General features: G+C 38.3%; 1 pseudogene; it reads right to left on the bottom strand.

Moving 5' to 3' along the window:
- Positions 1 to 7,097: 7,097 nt before the first annotated feature.
- LOC143682534 (heterogeneous nuclear ribonucleoproteins C1/C2-like) lies at positions 7,098 to 8,292 on the bottom strand (annotated as a pseudogene).
- Between the last annotated feature and the right edge of the window lie 17,160 nt (positions 8,293 to 25,452).

The following is a 25,452-nucleotide window of genomic DNA, read 5'->3' as shown; positions in this document are numbered from 1 at the left end:
TGGCATTCATATGATTTCTCCATAGTGTGAATTCTTTCACGGTTTTTAAGAGCAGAAAATCTACTGAAGGGTTTCCCATAAAGATGCTATTCATGTTTTATCTCCAGTGTGCAATCACTCATGTTGTCTAAAGGTAAAACTTTTATTGAAGGCCTTTACACATATATAACATTTGTATGGTTTCCCTCTTGTGTGGGTTTTCTCATAAGGTCTAAGGGTAGAATGGTAACAGAAGGTTTTTCTCACATAAATGGCATTTATAGTTTCTCTCCTCTGAATTCTCTCATGTTGTCTAAATTTGGAAGATTGATTGAAGGCTTTCCCACATATGTGACACCCATATTTATTTGTCTCTAATGTGAGTTCTCTCATGTCATCTAAAGTTAAACTTTTTCTGAATGCTTCCCCTCATAAATGACATTCATATGGTTTCTCTCCAATGTGAGTTTTCTCATGTTGTCTAAGAAAAGAATTTTGACTGAAGATTTCCCACATATTTAACAGCCATTATTGGTCTCTAATATGAGATCTCTCATGTCTTCAAAAGTTGAAACTTTTTCTGAATGCTTTCCCACATAAATGACATTCTTACTGTTACTCTACAGGGTGAATTTTCTTATGTTGTCTAAGAGTATATAATCAACTGAAGGCTTTCCCACATAGATAATATTCATATGGTTTCTCTCCAGTGTGTGATTTTTTTCATGTTATCTAAGGGTAGATACTAGACTGGAAGCTTTCCTGCATAGATGACAATCATAAGGTTTCTCTCCAATGTGAATTATTTCATGTTTTCTGAGGCTGAAAGATGTACTGAAGGATTTTGTATGGTTTCCCTCCAGTGTGAATTTTCTCATGTTGCCTAGGAGTAGATAGTCAACTGAAGGTTTTCCCACATAAATGACATTCATAAGGTTTCTCTCCATTGTGAGTTCTTTCATGTTGTCTGTGGTTGGAAGATTTACTGAAAGGTTTCCCACATTTGGCACCCATGCTTTTTTCCTACAGTGTGTTTTTTCTTGTGTTGCCTAAGATCAGAAATTTTTATGAAGGTGGCTTCCCCACACATATATGACTGTTATGTGATTTACTTCTAGTGTTCACATTGAAGAATGTCTGGTCACTGAGGATTTCTTGAAATATTTTGCTGATATAGAACTTCTGATCAACTTGAGTTGACATAAATTGACTCAATGTGGAGTTGTGAATGAATTGTTCTAAATTATTACATTCAATGGTATCCTCTTGAATGTGAGCTCTCTGCATTGACAACAAAATGGTAGATGTGTCATTCCTGCGGATATGTTGCATGGATATCTTTTCTTGTTTTCTAAGGTCACTTTCTCTGCCAAGTGATGCATTGTCAATGGTTTGACTGTTGGTTCTTTCCTGTGTTTTTTTACTCTCAGACCAGTCACAAGTAAGCAATGCAGATCTGAATTTGTAGAGGATAGAGATACCAACTAGACTCTGAAGCTGGTTACACAGGAAAGCTTGCTCTTCTCCAAAGCTGAACTGTCCAGCATTCTCTTCTCTGGTCAAATTAAATAGGACTTTTGATGTTGTTATTAGTTAAGATGTGGCCGAATTGAGCCAGATTGGGTCTTGGTCCAAATGAGTGGAGACCTTATAAAGAGAGGAAATTTGGACACCATCAATCAGACATTGCCGGATGTCAGAAGAAGTCAGAGTTAGAAGAAGCAAGAGCGGAGAGAGGTGCTAAAGGTCTGTCACCACTACAATGACCAACCCCAGGAGTAACCCTGACCTTGATAACATCTTGATTTTGGACTTCTGGTCTTCAAAACCATGAGACAATAAATGCTTCCTGTTAAACTAACCCATTGTATAGCACTTGTCACAGTAGTTCTGGCAGACCAAGTCACAGGGTGGCATCCACAAATAAAATTCTTGAGTCAATTTATACTACCTTATGAGCCATTTGTTTTCAAATTCTTAGGTCTGACTATCTGATTTACAAATGACTCTTGTCTACTGACATTTTATGCTTTGCAGATATTTTTATGAATTAAAGGGAGGGGCAGCTATTAAGGAAAGGATAACCAGTTTTACTACATGTTAAAAATTCATCATTACTAAGAAAACAAATTTACACTTTGACCACAAAGAAAACAGTTTTTTCCCACTCAATAGCTATAGTTAAAATTAATCCTGTAGTTGCCAAAGATATTTGCAATGCCACTGTACAGCCTAAGAATTTGCACACTGCTCTGTTAAAATATTTCTAAGGAACAGCAAGAATATTTGAGTTTAGATCCCCTACAGTTAGTCAAATAAGTTATGTTAAAGGATGGGATCATGAAGTTCTGACAGAACATTTTAATGTCAGCTAAAGTGATGTTTTTAATTTAATCAAGTGATTTTTAGCACACCCTTATTCAGAAATACCTGAATATAAAAAAAATGTGCAGTTCATTTTCTTTTCTTTTGTGTAGCATTTCATGTGAACAGAATTTTCATATTGTGCCACAATAAGAGCAAATTGTAGAAATAGACTTGATTTTGAAGTACATAAGCTTGTGTCTATTTCAGCAACATCATTCTTGATATTTAGTGGGTATTATATGATAGACTTAACCCTCTGTTCTCATTTAAATGGGTATGTAATTTTAAAACTTCTTTATTTAAACATTTTTTGTTCTTTTAAACATAATACGTATTTATTGTAAAACAATACAGAAATGCTTAAGAGGAAAAAAAGACAGTCTCCCTAAAAGATAAAAGGTAGTAAGATCTGTCAATCTTTTCCGTTTTTAATTTTTAGACTTGTTGTCATATTAAGAAAATCCATCCCCATTTCTTGATGGTGAAGTACTGTTCTTTATTTTTTAAAATCACTTATGGGTTTAATTTTAATTTTTACATTTACTTTTAATCCATCTGGAATTTTGTTTTATATATTATATGAATTAGAGATTTGGGTGTTTTTTGTTTATTTGTTTGGTTTTTAATTCTCACCGGTTTTAGTTATCTATTGTCTCCGAAAAAGCTCTATCAAATGTTAGTAACTTAAAACAATTATTTATTATTTCTCATGATTCCGTAAGACACGAATACCATGAGGTGGGGGCCACTAATTAACAGACACTAATTATTCTGATACCACTTAATATATAACCTATTCTTTCTCTACTGATTTAAATGTCTTATTGCATAATAAATTCCTATTTATACCTGAATTTGTTTCTGGACTGTGTTCTATCAATCTCGTTGTCTGTGTTAGCGCAGCAGTATTTACTTCATGGTAGCTGTATTATTCATTTATTGTTATTACGATTTATTATTCAATTATATTCTCACTATTCTCTTCAAAAATACCATAAAAAGGAATGAATGAAGTCCTGATACATGTGATAACATCAGTGAACCTTGAACACATCATGCTGAGTGAAATAAGCCACATAAAAGGACAAGTATTGGATAAACTCACTGATTTGAAGTAGTTAGAATGAACAAACTCATAGAGTCAGAATCTAGAATACAGGTGACCAGGGACAGGGTGGGGATAGGGAATGAGAAGGTAAAGTTTAAAATGTACAGGGTTCCTATTTGGAATGATGGAGATGCTTGGTAATGGATGGTGTTGACGGCAACACAACATTGTGAACTTTATTAACAGCACTGAAATATGTATCTGAATGTGGTTAAAATGGGGAAATGTTAGATTGTATATATGGTAACAGAATAAAATTAAAAAAAAAAATCCATGGAACTATACAAACAGTGAACCCAGGTTAAGCCATGGACTATAGTTAATGGTATAATTATAGAAATGTGCTGTAATTAGTTGCAAAAATATTTCACACTAATGCAAAGTGTTAATAACAGGGTGGTCTATAGGAATCCTGTATTTGATGCATGATGGTTTGGAAAACCCACAACTTCTCTAATAAAGAAAAAAATGTATTAGCTTTTGTTCTTTTTGAGAAGTTTTAAGCTTAAAAAAGTATAAAACATAATATTACAAACACCCATTTTCCTACTTTCCAGAATTAGCAATTATTTTGTACTGTGTTGTTTGGGTGAAATTTGTTTTATATTAAAGAAATAAAATATGGCATATAAAGCTGAAGAATCATTTGACCACATACCCAAGAAATCCCATTCCTGTTCCTTCTTCCCCAGAACCAACTTCTATTTTTAATCTAGTATTTTTCCTTCATACTTTTACTTACCTTTTTCATATTTTTTCCATACCTAACTATTTAGGATCAATAAATAATGTTATTTTCAAAATTATTTTTAAAATAGTGTCTTATGGCACATATACTTCTATGTGTTTTGTTTTTCACTTATCCTTGTCTTTTTGAGATCTATCCCTGTTGATATGTTGATCTAATTTCTTTAACTACCTGGCACACTCTTCCCTGAGTCTGATTCCCTCTAATTACTTGACTTGCTCTCTCACTTTCAAATCTTTGCTCAAGTGCGAGTTACAAATTCCCTGACCACCGTTTTAAAAATTGCACATATACTCTCCCCTTACACCCTCTTATCCCTTCCCAGCTTTGATTTTCTCTGTAGTTCTTATTATCATCTAACATAGTGTTTGTTTATTATATGGCTCTCTTTTCAAGAACATAAGGTACATGAAGGCAAGAATTTTTGTCTGTTTTTTAACTGCAGTGTCTCCAGTTTGTTTTGTTTTGTATTTTTCCTGGTTTAAGGTCTTGTTTATTTGAGAAAAAAGGGTCCCAAACATCAGGCAGTTCACAAAAGTAACAGTATCAACTTTAGAAAACAAATCTTAAGACTATTATGCTAATTATTTTTCTAGAGGATGTACATGACGTGCCAACTCTCATTCCACAAAAATACATTGTTACATTTGTGTTTCACAGCCCCACACAGCACTCTTAGGTGGGATATAACTCACATACATCTAACTCAAAGCTGCTCACAGAAGGTACTCAACTAGTTGAGATTGCCTTTGCAGTTAGGGAAGCAATTACTGAACTCATGTATGAATGGTGAGAACTGTACTCCCTAAATAAGAAGAGATTATCTTGGAGACAGTTGATAAAAACTATACATCCGGAGACTTCCGGAGAAGATGGCGGCTTAGTAAGACGCGCGGGTCTTAGTTCCTCCTCCAGAAAAGCAACTAAAGAAACAGAAACAATACAAAACAGCTCCCGGAGTCACGACAGAGACCAAAAAAGACAGCGTACCCCATTCTGGAACGGCTGAACGGGTAGGGAGAATCCACTGCTGTGAGATACCCGAGGGGTGCACGTTTTCCCGGCTGGGGTGGCTGGCGTCTGGGGTCCCCTCCACGCACGTGGCTCCCCGGTCTGACTGGGAACATTGGATAGCTGGGCCCTCCCGTCACGCTTGGCGTCTCGGGCCAGCTGGGCAATTTGGACCGGCACTCCCCCAAGCCACGGCCAGCGACCCCCGCCTCCACGCGCGGTTTCCCGGGCCGACTGCCCCGCAGACAAACGACCGCCACGAGCGCCACCTACTGGGCAGGAAAAGAAAAACAGAGCCCAGAGATTCCACAGAAAAACCTTTCAACCAGCTGGGTCCCACACCCAGGGAGATCTGATCAAATGCCCAGACACCAGCAGAAAATAATGGATGACGCTCGGAAAATTGAAGATATGGCCCAATCAAAGGAACAAACCAATAGTTCAAATGAGATACAGGAGCTGAGACAACTAATGCTGAATATACGAACAGAAATGGAAAAACTCTTCAAAAACCAAATCAATAAATTGAGGGAGGACATGAAGAAGATATGGGCTGAACAAAAAGAAGAAATAGAAAATCTGAAAAAACAAATCACAGAACTTGTGGGAGTGAAGGACAAAGAAGAAAAAATGGAAAAAAACAGTGGATACCTACAATGGTAGATCTAAAGAGACAGAAGCTACAATTAGTGAACTGGAGGATGGAACAACTGAATTCCAAAAAGAAACAGAAACTATAGGGAAAAGAATGGAAAAACTTGAGCAGGGAATCAGGGAACTGAATGACAATATGAAGCGCACAAATATACGTGTTGTGGGTGTCCCAGAAGGAGAAGAGAAGGGAAAAGGAGGAGAAAAACTAATGGAAGAAATTATCACTGAAAATTTCCCAACTCTTATGAAAGACCTAAATATACAGATCCAAGAAGTGCAGCGCACCCCAAAGAGAATAGACCCAAATAGGCGTTCTCCAAGACATTTACTAGTTAGAATGTCAGAGGTCAAAGAGAAAGAGAGGATCTTGAAAGCAGCAAGAGAAAAACAATCTGTCACATACAAGGGAAACCCAATAAGACTATGTGTAGATTTCTCAGCAGAAACCATGGAAGCTAGAAGACAGTGGGATGATATATTTAAATCACTAAAAGAGAAAAACTGCCAACCAAGACTCCTATATCCAGCAAAATTGTCCTTCAAAAATGAAGGAGAAATTAAAACATTTATAGACAAAAAGTCACTGAGAGAATTTGTGACCAAGAGACCAGCTCTGCAAGAAATACTAAAGGGAGCACTAGAGTCAGATACGAAAAGACAGAAGAGAGAGGTATGGAGTAAAGTGTAGAAAGAAGGAAAATCAGATATGATATATATAATACAAAAGCCAAAATGGTAGAGGAAAATATTATCCAAACAGTAATAACACTAAAAGTTAATGGACTGAATTTCCCAATCAAAAGACATAGAATGGCAGAATGGATTCAGCTTTAAGACAAGATAAACTTATGAACCATGTAATAACATGGATGGACCTAGAGAATATTATGCTGAGTGAATCCAGCCAAAAACTAAAGGACAAATACTGTATGGTCCCACTGATGTGAAAAACTATACATCCTTTTTATTGTTAAATCATAAAGAGGTATCAAAATTAAAAGCAAAAATTACAGGGTAAGACTTAACTACTAGGAGCATCACAGGAAGTGAAAATGGGACTAGGTGCAGGCCAGTATGAATGAAAGCACATTAATGGGCAGGATAAGAATGAGGAGAATAGTGAGCATGTACTGAACGTACTAGGGGAGAGGATCTGGTGAAAAATTTGATCTTAGACAAGTGCCTAGGTAAAATCATAATGGGATAAGATTTTTAAACCCCATAATGTGCTTAGGAGTCATCCTCTCCATTGGCGCTGTCTCTGTCATCCTCTCCTTCCTCTCTTTTTTATCATCTTTGATCAACTCCAGCTGGTCATCCCCTATCTTTATTATCATCATCATCCAGTAGGTCCCCTCCTCAGCACAGTCATCTGCACCCCCCTCAGACTCCATCTTCACGCTATTCTCATCTTTCTTCAGGAAACTGCTGCTCTGCTCCTCTTCTGACTTATTCTTCATTTCTACTCCTCGTTTGCTCTGTTTTTTTTTTCCAGGCTCTCCAGTAGTAGAGAATCCACTTTTTGTTTTATCTGGGTCAACTCCTTCTTAATGGTCTGAAGGTCATCTCCTTTCAACTTTCCAAACTTAGAAGACCCCCGCTGTCCACTCTTGGAATTGAAGCCACATTTGCCTCTTCCTAATGTGTTTCCCAGTACACGCTGGCATTTTGAGGACACTATAGCACGAGCAATAGAAGGAGGAGGAGGAACACGTGCTGGGTAGCTCCACATCCTGTCATCGTAATCCCGTTGAAAGTCGTAGTCCAAGTCAAAAGAAGAGCTGAGTAGAGAGGACGAAGAAGGGTGTTCTGGTACCGACTCATCCATCTCCACTGCAGATTGTTGCACACCTGCTTTTCCTCGGTTCACTTTTGGCTCTGCAGCCAAACTAATATCTAAAACCTGGCCAGCAGTCATTCTGCCATCCTTTCCTGCTACGGCAGTGGTTCATATTCCGAAGGAAGGCAAAGCCCTTGTGAACAGAACAACTCACAATTTTGCCATACTTGGAGAAGATTACCTACACATCAGACTTCCCCACCAGAATACCGACATTCCCAGTGAATAAGCAGGAGCTCACAACGTGGGGATCTGTCTCGTTGGCAATGTGGCTGGCCATGGTGTTTGATGATAAGGTTCATCAAACAGCTGAAAATGTAGCTGAATATCAAAACATCTCATTCAAGCAAAGTTTCACTGACTGATATATTTCCAGTGACTGGAACCCAGGAGGGAGGAGGGAGAAGGGATCTGAATCTCCCATTCCCAGGTTCCACGTGACTGCTGCTCCAGGTCCACAACTCGGCTGCAACCGCACGGTCTTCCTCCATTCACAAAATGGGTCCCCTGCCTCCATTTTTTAAAACAGCACTCAGCACATCACAGCCATTTAATAAATATTTGTTGAATGAACAAATGAATAAATTTTAAACATATGCCTGTCAATAGGCAATTAGTTTATTTTCAAATTTTCCATATTGCAAGCAATGCTGCACTAATATCCCTATACCTCTTGTACATGAATGGGACTAGGAGAGAGTGCACATTATTAATTTTACTAGACTTCCAAATTCTCTCCACAGTTGCTACACAGATTTGCCACCCCACAGTGTGAATTTCTTCTTGCATTTCCCAACTATTGATAATGTCTTAACTTTTATCTTTTGCCAGTCTGATAAGTAAAAATAGGCATCCCATTATCAGTTTATTTTCTTTAATCCCCATGAGAACATAAGATATGTGAAGACAAGAATTTTAATCTTTTAATACTAATCTTAATCTTAATACTAATGAGCTTTACTCAATACTAGTGAGTTTCCTTTTCCATTCCTGACATGTATATATATAACTTTTAACACAGTAACATAGGCACACAGTCAAAAAGATAGCAGTATCCAGAAGATAATAACAAAAACAATAGTCCCTCACCCCACTTCAACCCTATTCTTGAAATCAAACACATTAAACCAATACTCTTCAATATTGGTCTTTGTTCTAGTTTACTAGCTGCTGGAATGCGATATACAAGAGACAGAATGGCTTTTAAAAGGGGGAATTTATTAAGTTTCAAGTTTACAGTTTTAAGGCCATGAAAATGTCCAAATTAAGGCAAGGCTATGAAAATGTCCAAATTAAGGCACCAACAAGAGGTTACCTTCACTGAAGAAAGGCCAATGACATTCAGAGTTTCTCTCTCAACTGGAAAGGTACGTGGTGAACATGGCAGTGTATGCTAGCTTTCTCTCCAAGGCCTTCTGTTTCATGAAGCTCCCCCATGGGCGTTTTCCTTTTATATTTCCAAAGGTCTCTGGCTGTGTGGGCTCTGGTGGCTCTGAAGCTTTTCCCAAAATGGATCCCTCTTACAGAGCTCAGCTAAGCTACCTCACCTTAAATGGGTGGAGACGCATGTCCACAGAAACCATCTAATCAAAAGTTACCACCCACAATTGGGTGGGCCACATCTCCATGGATAATCAAAAAGCTACTACCCAGCAATGTTGAATGAAGATTAAAGGACATAGCTTTTCTGGGGTATACAACAGATTTAAACCAGCACAGTCTTACAGCATTATTTTTTGCAATTTCTTAATTTAGATCTTTCACATAGATACACACACACCTTTGCTTCCCCTCATCTTATACTCTCAATATCATTATATTACAATTTAAAGTTAAGGATCAATATTGACATTAGAATGACATTAACATTGTTAACTGCAGAGCCAAGTAGGGCATACTTTTCTTTCTTGAACAGCTTATAAGTTTTCCTGAAGAAAACAGTGGCCTCATTTATCACATCTTTAATTTTCTATGTACCTATTCTTACATTTTTCCTACTGCTTATTCGATTCTGTCATATGCTTAATACTAGTTGCCTTCCCCCAGTACTCAGGTAGAGCAGATCACCTTATTTTTAAGCAAAGACCTCATGCCGATTGCTCGGTCCTCTTACTCCACCTGGACTGGCTACTTTCTAGGCTTCCTGCTGTCTCTCATTTGGGACTTCCCTTTTCTATTTTTCTGTAGCGCTGTTGTTTCCTGACTCCTGTGTTTTCCACTTTCTTGATTACTTCCTCATTTCAGAGGAGCATTCCTCTACTAGCTTCTTGAGAAGGGGTGTGTAGGAAGTAAATTCTCTAAAATCTTGGATATCTGAACATTTGTTATTTCTTTTCCAGTGGCTCTCAACCCTGAATGCAAATTGCAAGTACATGGGGGGACCCTAAAAGACAAAAAAACAAAAACAAAAAACCTTCCCAGGTCCTGCCTCAGACCAGTTAAATGAGAATTTCTGATTTTAGGATTTAAAGATTCTCCAGGTGACTCTTTTGTGATGTCAGAGTAGAGAGCCAGATAATTCTATTCTCACACCTGACATGGTGGTTTGGTGGGTGTGGTGGGCTCCCTCCCCTGGTGTCTGTGGTTCATACAATACCCTTCTTTCAAGTGTGGGCAGGATGAATATGGTGGGGTATCATTCCCATAAGTTACTGATCAATTGACTTGGAGCTAATCCAAAGGGAAATTATTCTGGGTGGGCCTTACTTAATCAAGCAAGTTCTTTAGAAGAAGGTAAAAACACCAGGAAGATTTTGAAGATGAAGTAAGTTGCCATGTTCTGAGGTGGGGGAGCCGCATGGCAAGGAATTCTAGGAGCTGAGAGCAGTGCCCAGCTGACAGCCAACAAGAATAAGGGCCTCAGTCACACAAGTTCAGGGAACTGACCTCTGCCAAAAACCTAAAGGAGCTTTGAAGGGGACCTCAAACTCCAGATGAGACCTCAGCCCCAGTTGGTATCTCGATTGCAGTCTTTGAGAGCTTGAACAGGGAATTCAGCTACTTACTCTGTGTGCAGCCATCTAAGCCACAGAATCTCTGAGGGTATTGTCTAAATTGTCAAGATTGTGGTTATTTGTTATGCAACAATAGAAAACTAACATAGCTAGGTATAGAATACAGGGTGGGAAGTTACTTTCCCCATGACTTTTGGAGGCATTGCTCCATTGACTTCCAGCTGCCTATATCACTATCATGCTATTGAATGCCATGATGCCCATATTTTTGTTTGCATTTTGCTACATTTGCCTTATCATTCTATCTCTTCTACATGTGTTTATATATAACTTTTTGTGCCATTTCAGAGTATACTTCAAACAACACATCCCTTTACCTCTAAATATTAAAATGTGTGTTTCCTAAAAACAAAGACCTTCACTTACATAACAGTAGTACACTTAACAATATCTGGAAATTTAACACAGTTAAATTGTTTTTTTTATCTACAAACCCTATTAAAATCCCACCAATTATCCTCATAATGTTCTTTATGATATTTTTTGCATGATCCAGGATCCAGTCCACTATCTTGCATTGCATTTGGTTTCCAAGTTTTCGTATCTTTTTAATCTGCCACAGTTCCTTAGACTGTCTTTGTCTTTCATAATATTGACATTTTTTAATAGTACACACCAGTTATTTTGTATCATGCCCACTAATTTGGAATTGTTCATTTTTCCTCCTGCTTAGATTCAGGTTATATATTTTTGACAGGATTACTACAAAATTGTTAATGTTTTCTACTATACTCAATTCATCAGACCAGGACGCACATAATATCAGTTTGACCAATTTTTAGTGATTTAATTTTGTTCACTTGGTTAAGTTGGTCGCTGCCAAATTTCTGCACTGTAGAGTTATTATTTTCCCTTTTAAAATGAATAGCTAATATATGAGGAAATACTCATTTTATTTATTTTTAAAATTCTTTTCTTAAAAAATATTTTATTGATAAAACAACAAACAAACACAAACATCCTTAATATACAAACATTCCACACATGGTGAACAATCAATGGCAGACAATATCATCACATAGTTGTGTATTCATTACCATTATCATTTTTTAGAACATTTGCATCACTCCAGAAAAAGAAATAAAAAGAAAAAACCACATATATAAGATACCCCTTACCCCTCCCTTTCATTGACCACTAGTATTTCCATCTATCCAATTTGTTTTAAACTTTGTTCCTCTATTGTGTATTTATTTTATCCATATTGTTTACTCATCTGTCCGTATCCTAGATAAAGGGAGCATCAGATACAAAGTTTTCACAATCACACAGTCCCATTGTAGAAGCTATATCATTATACAATCACTTTCAAGAAACAAGGCTACTAGAACATAGCTCTACAGTTTTAGGTACTTCCCTTTAGTCACTCAAGTACACCATAAGCATAAAAGGGATATCTATATAATGTGTAAGAATAAATTCTGGGATAACTTCTTGACTCTACTTGAAATCTCTCAGCCACTGAAACTTTTATTTTTTTTTCTCAGTTCTCTCTTCCCCTTTTGATTAAGATTTTCTTAATCCCTTGATGCTGGGTCCCAGCTCATTCTGGGATTTCTGTCCCACGTTACCAGGGAGATTTACACCCCTGAAAGTCAAGTCTCACGTAGCGGGGAAGGGCGGTGGATTGACTTGCCATGTCAGTTTAGAGAGAAAGAGGCCACATCTGAGCAACAAAAGAGGTTTTTGGGGGTGGCTCAGGACTAATTTTAAGTAGTCTTAGCCTGTCCTTTGCAGGAATAAGTTTCATAGGGGCAAACCCCAAGATCGAAGGCTCAGCCTATTGATTTGGTGGTCGCTACTGCTTGCGAGAGTATCAGAAATTCTCCAAATGGGAAAGTTGAATCTTTCTCCCTTTCTCTCAATTCCCCTAAAGAGACCCTTCGAATACTTCTTTATTCACTGTCCAAATTACTCTGGGATTTATCAGGGCATCATACTAACTTGGACAAACCAATGAAATCCCATGCCCTATTCAAGATTCCCTGACTTATGTTGTTTAACTAAAACTGACCATACAAGTTAAATTAGGAAATGTACTACCCAAAATATAAATTTTGATAAACATCCCTCCCTTTAGTCTCACAAAGACGTTGAGGTTCTAAGATTTGGATGCTATCAACCTTTACACAAGGAAATACTTTGTTATGCAATTATTCTGTCCCTCAATTACTTTCATCCACTAGTTTTAGGATTCTTTGATGATTCTTGCTTGAATCAATTGTCATCATTTAAAAATCACCTGAATCAATTACCTCATCTATTTTTAAGTGACTACTTTTCCTCCCTGGAAGCTTCTGGTCTCTATTCTAAGTGTTCCATATTTTCTATGATTCTGATACTGGAATACAATGACACTGATGCAGTTCTTTCTTTACTCATTGTGCTTTACCCATTGTGGGTACTCAAGATTATTTTAATCTAGAGATTCTCCTCCTTTAGGAAATTCTATTTTGGTAATTTTCTTCCTCCTGATTTCTCCTTTCAGAAAATCTTAGTCAGATATTGCACCTCCTGTGTAGCATTGTTCTTTTTGTTTTAAAATATTTTCTGCACTATAATCCATTTATGGTATCTTCTCTTTGCTATACTATCTGGAACTTAACAGTCAACCCTTCGATTAAATTTTTAATTTGTATGATTATGTTTTCAATTATCTAGAGTTATTTCTTGTTCTCTGTTACTAAAGAATAGCATCCTGTTATATCTCACAGAGAAGCATGATATAATGTCTGCATATTTTTTTGTGTTCTTTAGCTCTCATCTGGGCTGAGTTTCCTCCCTCGCCTCCCGTTTTAGTGTATATGTTTCTGTATTGTATGTTGGAGGCTTTCCTGAAATGTCTGGTGACCTTTGCTATCCATTTATATTTTAGAACGAAGTACTTAAAAAGCTGAGTGGTTCTCTGACTGGTAGGTTTCACTGTAGGGTGATAGCTATTGAGTTCTCCAAACATTAATATTAGATGTTAGTAGGTAGTTATCCTGGAGCTAGTCAGTTCTTTAAAAAAGGATCCTTTAGTCTTCTGCTTGGAGAACATGTGTCTGCCCCTGGAATTCCTAGGTGAAGGAAGAAGTTTGGCTTCTGCTGCTAAGGATGTAGTTGTCACTTAATGTACCTTTTTCCTGCTTCTGCTTCACCTGTTGTCTCTAAGCACAGAGCCTCTCTGAGTTCAGTTCATTCAGATAGGTACTTGGCTGTGCTGGATTGAGGAGAGGACCTGTTGTTCTAGTCATTCCATATTTGGACTTTTGACCAACACCCTTTCCAGTCCTACCCTCATGCTCATAACTAGGGCACCTGGTTGGTCCATGTGGTCAGCCTCTCAGGATTCAGTGAGGTGAGTCAACAAGCTTCTTTCTTTCTTTTTTTTTTTTTGTATGCTGTATGGTGGAAGTCACATTTCATTCTTTTTCCATGTGAATACCCCATTATTGCAGCACCATTTGTTGAATTTTTTGTTTGATTTCTTTCTTTATTGTTTGTTTGTTTGTTTTGGGGAAGTGCATGTGCTGGGAATTGAACCCGGGTCTCCTGCATGGCAGGTGAGAATTCTACCACTGAGTTACCCTTGTACCCCCAACAAGCTTCTTTTTGTACCTCCCTCTGCATTAATTAGTAGCATCCTTCTGTTCTGTTTTCATCTTGTCATGTTTTCATCTTCCCAAAAGTTATTTCTTGCTAACAGGTGTTCCCTATTTTCTTTCTTTTAATTATGCATTTATTTATGTCTTCAAAAATCCATTTAAGGTCATTTTATAGGTAACACTTTGGAGGGAGAGGAAATAAACTTCTATGGTTTATGTGCTATCTGTTCCTGACTGTTTTTATATCTTTATTACCATCCATGGATAGATTTATCTATCCATGTGTGGATACACATGGGAGTTTATTTAGAATTGCATTAAATCCATGGGCTAATTTGTGGGGCACTGATATTTTTACAATACTGAGCCTTCCATTCCAGAAATTGTCAATTTATTCAAGTGTCCTTTGATATATTTCAGCAAATTACTATACAGTTCTTCATAGAGATCCTGTAACCTTCTATTAAATTTTTGGTATATAATTGCTAGATAAATTTTTTATTACTGTAGGGAATATGTCCTCACTCCAACTCCTCCCATTACATTTTCTAACTGATTACAGGAATTAAAACTGATTGTTTGTATACTTATCTTGTATTTGATTACCTTGATGCACTCCTATAAGTTCTGAATATGTTTATCTTGTTCTTTTACATAAATGCATATAAACATCATTTGCAAATGTATGTCGTGTTTTATAACAGAAATATGAGATGAAAGCTGTTTTATTAAGTTTGTTAAATTGTTAATGAATATAATTTTTATTTTCCTGTAGCAATTTACTTGGAAGGCTTATTTTTCTATTTCTTTTTATCCAAGTGAGCATTGTATATTGGAAGTTCTCCTTGATGAAAATCTTTTCATATGCGTCCATTTGTGAATAATCCATAATCGAATAAATTTGAAAAATTCTACCTTAAAATACCCAATGCCTAGTACAGTAGTAGGCATTTAACATTAGCTCTACAAATGTTTGTTGAATGAATGACTGAATATATTCAATATGTGCAGCCATCTACTTCCCATCAGGCTTAATTCCTTAAACTCAGGCAGATGGGAAATGTTTTCTAAAAACTCCCCAAGGTGAATATTTCATAACATCCCTGGAACCCCCTGCTAGTATTTAACAAATCTCAATGTCAGGAAACTTCCCTACACTAAAGACCATTTTGCTTTAGTTTAAGTCATTTCCTTTTATTCTTTCTTCAGTGTTCCTAGAGAACAGGTTATCATTCCTTATGTGTAAGTCTGAGAACATTACATAAAACTCAAATTCTTGTTTAAGGTTTGCTTTAGGACTTCTTTCCTCTTCCTCCAACATGATTTTATAAAATGAGGATAACTCTGTTATCCAGAAAAAAAAACATATTCATAGAAGAGTATTGGAAAAATATGTCTAACAATTTTAAAGACTGGCAGTATTCAAGCATGAAGGTGCTTATCTTGCTCACCTCAGAATTTTTTAAACCAATGATTTCCAAAGTTGCCTGATCTTAAAAAACACCTTGGAGACTTAATTAAAAATAAAGATTTTTAATTTTGGTTCCTACCTAAATTGAATCTCAGATGTGTGGGGCTTAGAAATCTGTAATAAAAAACAAACACAATTAACTTTCCTGGTGAATAGCCATGTTTACTGTGTTTACAAGTTTCCTATAGTCGTTCTACATTTAAGTCATTTAAAATTTTGTAAACATTGTTTACTTCTGAGCCACAATAGATACAATAATTTTTCTTTTCTTGTATACCTTTGAACTTTTCCTGAAGTTAAAAAATTATTCCAAATTTTCATTAGTTTCATTTTCTCTGTACCTATTGCTAATTGTTCCTTCATTCAGTCAACTATACACATGGTCAAAGCTATCAGATAATGTATCTCTTCCCCCCTTTTCTTTCCTTGGAGCCCTCAATTCTCCTCCAATTTGAACTGTTTTGAGCCTAAAATAACAAACACAGCTTCACAGTTGTTGCCCTGAAACTTTATGGCTTCCCTGGGTCAAATTCCTTGCTTCCTGCATTTCATGCCTTTTTCTTTATGTATGCTCTCATTTTACTGGAGCACATTCTCTAGTAGTTCCCTAAGAAAGGGAGCATGGGAGATAAATTTTTAATACTTGCATATTTGAAAATTTCTTCACTTAGCATCACAATAGTTTAGCAGATTATAAAATTCAGATGGAAAATTATATTTCTCTCAAAACTGTGAATACATTGCCTTATTGTCTTATTTTTAACTTTTTAAAAAATGTGAAATATAACACATATACAAAAAGCAATACATTTCCAAGTACCTTTTAACAAGAAGTTACAGAACAGATTTTAAAGTTTGATATGGGTTACAGTTCCACAATTTTTCGTTTTTTATTCTAGCTGTGTAAAGACACTGGAGACCAAAGGAAATATCAATATAATGATTCAGCAGTCATACTCGGTTGATAAATCCTGTCTTCTCTATTATACTCCTCATTCTGTTTATTTCTTTTTTGTGAAAAAAACATATATACAAAAAAGCAATACATTTCAAAGTACATCACAGTGGTTAGTTGTAGAACAGATTTGAGAGTTTGGTATGGGTTACAATTCCACAATATTAGGTTTTTACTACTAACTTTCCAAGACACTGGAGTCTAAAAGAAATAACAGTATAATGATTCAGCACTCATACTCATTTGTTAAACCCTACCTTCTTTGTATAACTCCACCATCAGCTTTGATTTTTCTCCCACTCTTTAGGGGTATTTGGGTTATGGCCATTCTAACTTTTTCATGTTGGGGAAGCACCTGTTGATAATATGGAATGGGGGATGGAACTATTTGATGTTTTGGAGAGGCTAGACCCTCTAGGTTTTTGGACTTATCTGGCCTAGGAGTCATCTGGAGTTCGTAACCTCATTGTCTTTTAGATGTAATGTTATTGTTGAAAAAAGTCCCATGTCATTCTAATCCTGATCTTTTGTACATGGAGTTATACTTTAGTTTGGGTCATTTTTCATTCATTTTGCCAGGTGTAGGAGAACCCATTTATGAAGTTTCGAGACTTGTGTCCTTAGGTCCAAAGGACCAAAATTTTAATTTCAATTATTTTCCTCTTTTTAGTTTCTTTGTTCTCTCTTCCTGAAACTCCATTAGTTAGAAGTTAGAGTTTCTGGATTGAGCCCCATTTTTTTTTCTCACCCTTTTCTCATATTGACCATCTTTGACTTTTTGTCAATTTTTCCCAACTTTACCTTTTAATGCATTTATTGAACTTCTAATTTTGATAGTCATTGCTTAGATCATATTTTTAATTTCCTAGAGCTTTTGTTCTTGTATGGTACTTTTAGAGTGAGTTCCAAATCCTTTGATGTATGTTCCATCAAAAGGCAGAGGCTAATAACCCTCCTCTTGAGTGTGGACTAATGTAGTGTAAGCTAGAGGTTCTCAGTGGAACTCTATACTGTTTTCCTTGAATTATCCTGTTCTTAAGGCTGCATGATGGACAAACCAGGAATCTCATAGCCCATGTTAAGAAAATCTACAATTCTTTTTGTAAAATAAGCATATTGAGTGTTGAATCAGTCTACGAGTAGTTTTCGATAATTATAAAGATCAATGGCTCTTTGCAGTGTCCATCACTTACTGTCTGTGACCTTGAGCAAATTAATTTTTAAAAACCTTGGTTTCTTAAAATATAGATACTATTTATATTCTGTAAAATGGGAATATTAATAGTATCTGCCATTGGTTTAACTTTCTATAAAGATTTAATGAAAAAATATGATTAAAACAATGCCTGACAGTGTGCCTTTCTTTTTCCTTTCTTCTCTTCTTACACTTTTGTTTTTCCTTCTTCCCCTTATTCTACTCCTTTCCCTTCTTCTGCTTCTCCTCCTCTCCTCCCTTTTCATCCTCCACTTCCTCTTTTTTTGACTGTGAAAAGTAACACATATACAAAAGAGCAATAAATTTCAAAGCACACCGGTTGCAGAACAGGTTTCAAAGTTTGGTATGGGTTATAATTCCACAATTTTAAGTTGTTCTTTCTAGCTGTTCCAAGACACTGGAGACTGAAATAAATATCAATATAATGATTCAGCAGTCATACTCATTTGTTAAATCCTATCTTCTCTGTATAACTCCTCCTCCTCTTGTGATCCTTCTTCCAGTCTGAAGGGATATTTGGGCTATGCCCATTCTAAAATTTTTATGCTGAAAGGGGCTGTTGATATATTTGATAGGGGGATGGAACTAGTTGACGTTCTCAGAGAGGCTAGCCTCTCTGGGTTTCAGGACTTATCTGGTCTAGGAAACCATATGGAGGTTGAAGGTTTCTGGAAAATAATCATAGTGCATGGAACATATGTAGCATCTTATATAAAGCCCAGGTGTTCTTTGGGGTTGACAGGAATGATTTTGGTAGGGGTTTGGCACACCATGCTAGGTAGCAATGTCTAACTGAAGTCCTCCACCTCCTCTTTTTCCTTAGATTTGGTATACAGCAATGTATTTACATATTCATGAACTTTGAATCTGTTTGGACAGACATCTGGCTTCTTGGGCTGTGGATAAGTCTTATCCACATATTCTCAGACCAAACTATAAGATATTGATACCTACATTTCTAAAGCATAGTAAGATCTCTAATACAAAAATCGTATTTCTTCTAATACCTAAATTATCCAACAAACTTTTGCAGAAGGCCTACTCTGCCAGAAACTGTGTCAGGTATTGGCTCAGTTTGACAAAAATATGATTCACTACTCAAAGTCTAGTGGAGGAGATATTCAAATAAAACATATCACAGAAATACCCACTATAGGCATTTTCAGAATACTATGGGAACATAGAAGTGGGGACTTGGACATGTTTATAATGGTCACAGGAAGCTTAGTATAATAGAACCTTGAAGGGTGTATGTCATGGTCAGGTTCATGTGTCAACTTGGCCAGGTGGTGGGACCTGTTTGTCTGGTTGGGTAAGTTCTGGCCCGTCTTTTGCTATAAGAACATTTCATAGAATTAAATCATGATCATGTCGGCTATATCCACAGCTGATTCCATTTGTAATCAGCCAAGGGGAGTGTCTTCTACAATGAGTGATGCTTAATTTAATCACTGGAAGCCTTTTAAGGATTCAGAAGAGACAGGTTCTCTTCCTGCTTCAGCCAGCGAGCCTCTCCTGTAGAGTTCATCCAAACCCTCCATTGGAATTGACAGCTTCATAGCCTGCCCTACAGATTTTGGACTCTATGTTCCCACAGTTGGGTGAGGCACTTTTAAAAATTTTATATTTACAAATATTTTCTGTTGATTCTGTTTCTCTAGAGAACCCTAACTAATACAACTTGGTACCAGTTGTGGTTCTTAAGAAACAGAATTTTAAAAATAGGTTTTTATAAATGGTTTTCTACTCTGACTAGACTCAAGGCACTAAGAACTCTGATTCTGATAATCAGAATGACACTGCCAATCCATGGAGTGAGTTGGCAAAAGAGATAGTCAAAATATCACCATCTGATTCTTTTAATGCTTCTGATTATACGAAACCAGGCTCTGGGGGATAATGATTTTGTCACCTCTATGGAGTTTTGTGGAAATAAGAGATAGAGAGATGTTGGCTGATTGTTGTTAGATACACTGGATACATTAATGACTGAAAGGAAAGGGCTTAAGGCTTCAAGCGAGAAGCTTAAGCACCGTCTGACAGATGTAGAAGTTTCTATGAGTGTCCTGAAGGAAAATCTTATTTCCTGTAGTTATAGACTTGTGATCACTGAAAATCAGACTCAGAATCTTATTGTTAGAGTAGCAACTTTACAACGTAAACTGAAACCTCAATCTTGCATGGTGTCTGCCATTAAAATTAGGGCAATGATTGGAAGAAAGGAGTGGGACCCTTAAAAATGGGATGGCAACATATGGATTGATAATGATGCCAGGGCGAGGTTGAAACCCTAGGTCATGCTGAGTCTTCTCTAGATAACCCTGTAATAGTCTGCCTTGAGGACACAGTCACCTCACCTCCAGCCTGCCCTGAGGAGATGGCCACCCAACCTCCACCTGAAGGAATTAGCCCTAGAGTGAACCTGTTTTACCAGATGAAACTGGAAATGAATGCCCTGAAGCAAATGACTTGGAAGATATTTCTAATTCTTTCCATGACCCACCCTCACCATCCCTCATTTCTTCCAGACCTATAACTAGACTGAAGTTCCAACAGGTCCCTAAAGGTGAGGTACAAAGTATCACACATGAGGAGGTACATTATACTCCAAAAGAACTGTGTGAGTCTTCCAATTTATATAGACAGAAATCAGGGGAATATGTGTGGCAATGGATTTTAAGCATGTGGGATAATGGTGGGAGGAATATAAAGCTGGGTCAGGCTGAATTTATTGATATGGACCCATTAAGCAGAGATTTTGCATTCAATATTATAGCTCAAGGAATTAGAAAAGGCATTAACAGTTTGTTTGGATGGTTGGTTGAAACATGCATCAAAAGGTGGCCGACATTACCTGAAGTTGAAATGCCAGAACTGCCCTGGTATAATGTAGATGAGGGTATAATGGTATAATGTAGATGAGGGAATCCAGAGGCTTAGACAGATTGGGATGTTAGAGTGGATTTATCATGGAAAGCCTGCTCTTACACCCAGGAATGTCTGGAGGATTTATCAGGACAGTGAGAAATAAATTTGTGAGACTAGCACCATCATCCCTGAAGAACTCTGTGGTTGCACTTCTCTGTAGGTCAGATATTACTGTGGGAACTGCTGTCACTGAGCTGGAATCCTTAAACACAATGGGGATGACCAGATCCTGAGTTTGCAGAAGCCAGGTGGCAGCACTTAATCACCAAAGACAGAGTGGACGTGGCTATTATAACAGACAGCAAACTCAAAGCAGGAGTCAAAATAATCTGACTCACGGAGATTTGTGGTGTTGGCTAGTAAATCATTGGGTACCTAGAAATACAATAGATGGGCAATCAACTAAATTCTTGTTTGAGCTACATAAACAAAAGAGTTCTAGATCAAGTGAACAGAAGTCTTAACTTGAATTACAAAAACACAGAGTCACAGCCCCTTAATCACTTTCCAGACTTGAGAGTGTTTACAGATGCAGAGCCCCTTGAATGAAGGGAAGGCCGGGTCCCTTTGGGGGAGAATCCTGTTACACTGCCACAAAACTATACTGTTAATCTTCCTCCAAGCCTTCCTCAAGGAGATGAGGGCCTTTTACCAGGGTAACTCTGCATGGGTAAAAGGAAATAATCAGGTATTTCGGGGATTATTAGACACTGGTTCAGAAGTGACATTAATTCCAGGGGATCTAAAACATCACTCTGGTCCACCAGTCAGAGTGGAGGCTTATGGAGGTCAGGTGATTGATGGAGTTTTAGCTCTGGCCCATCTCACAGTGGGTCCAGAGGACCCCTGGACCCATTCTGTATTTATTTCCCCAGTTCCAGAATCCATAATTGGAATAGACATACTGAGTAACTGGCAGAATCCTCACATTGCCTCTCTAACTCATGCAATGAGGGCTGTTATGGTGGGAAAAGCCAAGTGGAAGCCACTAGAACTGCTCCAACCTAGCAAAATAGTAAATCAGAAGCAATACCAGATTCCTAGAGGGATTACAGAGATTACTGCCACTCTTAAGGACTTGAAGGTCGCAAGGGTGGTGATTCCCCCCACATCCCCATTCAACTCTCCTATTTGGCCTGTGCAGAAAACAGGTGGGTCTTGGAGGATGACAGTGGGTTATTGTAAGCTCAACCAGGTGGTAACTCCAATTGCAGCTGCTATTCCAGATGTGATATCATTGCTTGAGAAAATCAGTACATCCCCTGATACCTGGTATGCAGCAATTGATCTGGCAAATGCTTTTTTCTCAATAGCTGTTGATAAGGACCACTAGAAACCGTTTGTTTTCAGCTGGCAAGGTCGGCAATACACTTTCACTGTCTTCCCTCAGGGTATATCAACTCTCCAGCCCTATGTCATAATCTTGTCTCAGGGAACTTGATCGTTTCACCCTCCTACAAGACATCACACTGGTCCATTATATTGATGATATCATGTTGATTGGACCTAGTGAGCAAGAAGTAGCAACTACTCTAGACTTACTGGTAAGGCATTTGTGTGTCAGAGGATGGGAGATAAATACAACAAAAACACAGGGGCCTTCTACCTCAGTGAAATTTCTAGATGTCCAGTGGCATGGGACAAGTCAAAATATCCCTTCTAACGGAAAGGATAAGTTGCTGAATCTGGTCCCTCCTACAACCAAAAAAGAGGCACACAGCCTAGTTGGTGTCTTTGGATTGTGGCGGCAACATATTCCTCATTTGGGTGTTGCTACTCTGGCCCATTTATCGAGTGACCAGAAAAGCTGCTAATTTTGAGTGAGGACCTGAAAAAGAGGTGCCTCTCTGACATGTCCAGGCTGCTCTGCCAAATGGACCATATGATCCACCAGATCCACTGGTGCTGGGAGTGTCAGTGGCAAGTACAGATGCTGTATGGAGCTTTTGACAGGCCCCTATAGGAGAATCACAATGCAGACCTTTAGGGTTTTGGAGCAAAGCCTTACCTTCTGCTACAGATAACTACTCTCCTTTTGAGAAACAGCTTTTGGCCTGCTACTGGGCCTTAGTAGAGACCGAATGCTTAGCCCTGGGCCACCAAGTTACCATGAGACCTGAGTTGCCTATCATGAGCTGGGTGTTGTCTGACCCACAAAACCATAAAGCTGGGCATGCGCAGCGGCATGCTATCATAAAATGGAAATGGTATATACGAGATCGGGCCAGAGCAAGCCCTGAAGGCACAAGTAAGTTACATGAAGAAGTGGCCCAAATGCCCATGGTCTCCACTCCTGCCACATTATCTTCACTTTCCCAGACTAGAGCTATGGCCTCTTGGGGAGTTCCTTATATTGAATTGACTGAGGAAGAGAAAACTCGGGCCTGGTTTACAGATGGTTCAGCGCAACATGCAGATACCACCTGAAAGTGGACAACTGCAGCACTACAACCTCTTTCTGGGGTGTCCTTGAAAGACAGTGGTGAGGGGAAATCCTCCCAGTGGGCAGAACTTCGAGCAGTGCACCTGGTTGTTCATTTTGCTTGGAAGGAAAACTGGCCAGAGGTGTGTTTGTTTGCTGACTCATGGGCTGTTGCTAATGGTTTAGTTGGCTGGTCAGGGACTTGGAATGACCATAATTGGAAAACTGGTGACAAATAGGTCTGGGGAAGAGGTATGTGGATAGAACTTTCTGAGTGGGCTAAAAACATGAAGATATTTGTGTTCCATGCGAATGCACACTAGAGGGTGACTTCAGTAGAAGAAGGTTTTAATAATCAAGTGGATAAGATGACCCGTTCTGTGCATACCAATCAGCCTCTTTCCCCAACAACTCCTGTCGTTGCCCAGTGGGCTCATGAACAAAGTGGTCATGGTGGTAGGGGTGGAGGTTATGCATGGGTTCAGCAACATGGACTTTCACTCACCAAGGCTGACCTGGCTATAGCCACTGCCAGTGCCCAATCTGCCAGCAGCACAGACCCACACTCAACCTCTGATATGGCACCATTCCCTTAGGTGACCAGCTGGCTACATGGTGGCAGGTTGATTACATTAGACCACTCCCTTCATGGAAGGGGCAGCTGTTTGTTCTAAATAGAATAGACACATAATCTGGATATGGGTTTGCTTTCCCTGCATGCAATGCTTCTGCCAAAACTACCATCCGTGGGCTTACAGAATGCCTTATCCATCATCATGATATTCCACACAGCATTGCTTCTGATCAGGGAACACACTTCACAGCAAATGAAGTGCAGGAATAGGCACATGCTCATGGAATAATCTGGTCTTACCATGTTCCCCATCATCCAGAAGCAACTGGATTGATAGAACGGTGGAATGGCCTTTTGAAAACTCAATTATGGTGCCAACTAGGCAGCAATACCTTGAAGGGCTGGAGTAGTGTTCTCCAGGAAGCTGTGTATACTCTGAATCAACGTCTGCTGTATGGCGCTGTTTCTCCCATAGCCTGGATCCATGGGTCCAGGAACCAAGAGGTGGAAATGTGAATGGCACCACTCACTATTACCCCTAGTCATCCACTAGGAAAAGTTTTGCTTCCTGTCCCTGTGACCCTGAGCTCTGCTGATCTACAAGTTTTAGTTCCAAAAGGGAGAGTACTTCCACCAGGAAAAACAACAATGATTCCATTGAGCTGGAATCTAAGACTGCCACCTGGTCACTTTGGGCTACTCATGCCCCTGGATCAACAAGGGGATTACATTACTGGCTGGGGTGATTGAACCTGACTATCAGGGGGCTATAGGACTACAACTACACAATGGAGGTAACGAAGAGTTTTCCTGCAATATAGGAGATCCCCTAGGGCATCTTTTAGTACTATCATGCATTGTGATTAAAATCATTGGAAAACTGCAACAACCCAATATGAGCAGGACTACCAATGGCTATGAAATTTCAGGAATGAAGATTTGGATCACCCCACCAAGGAAAGAACCATGGCCAGCTGAAGTGCTTGCTGAAGGTAAACGGAACATGGAATGGGTAGTGGAAAAAGGAAGTGATAAATATGAACTATGACCATGTGATCACTTACAGAAACAAAGACTCTACTGCTGTTTTGTTCATGTTATATTATTTAAGTTGTAAGATATCGAGTTTAAGAATGAATGTTACCCAAGGATGTGCACCCTTTTCTGGAGAGATTTAATGTACTTCTAGTTATATGCTGGACAGTTGAGTTGTTAGGTGAGGAAAAAAATGTGTCTTTTATTTTTTTCTATTTAGAAATTAGATATGGTTTAAGGTGATGAGTATAGCTGCCAAGTTGATAAGGCGTGGACTGTCATGGTCAGGTTCATGTGTCAACTTGGCCAAGTGATGGTCCCTATTTGTCTGGTTGGGTAAGTACTGGCCTGTCTCTTGCTATGAGGACAGTTCATAAAATTATTAAATCATGATAACATCAGCTACATCCACAACTGATTCCTTTGTAATTAGCCAAAGGGAGAGTCTTCTTTCATGAGTGATGCTTAACCTAATCACTGGAAGCCTTTTAAGGAGGATTCAGAAGAGACAAGTTTGGAATCCTGTGGCGTTCTTCCAAATCC

Source organism: Tamandua tetradactyla, chromosome 5 (genome assembly GCF_023851605.1).
Source record: "Tamandua tetradactyla isolate mTamTet1 chromosome 5, mTamTet1.pri, whole genome shotgun sequence".
Lineage (NCBI taxonomy): Eukaryota > Metazoa > Chordata > Mammalia > Pilosa > Myrmecophagidae > Tamandua > Tamandua tetradactyla.
The sequence above is the reverse complement of the archived record's forward strand: the minus strand, read 5'-3'. Positions and strand labels throughout refer to the sequence as shown.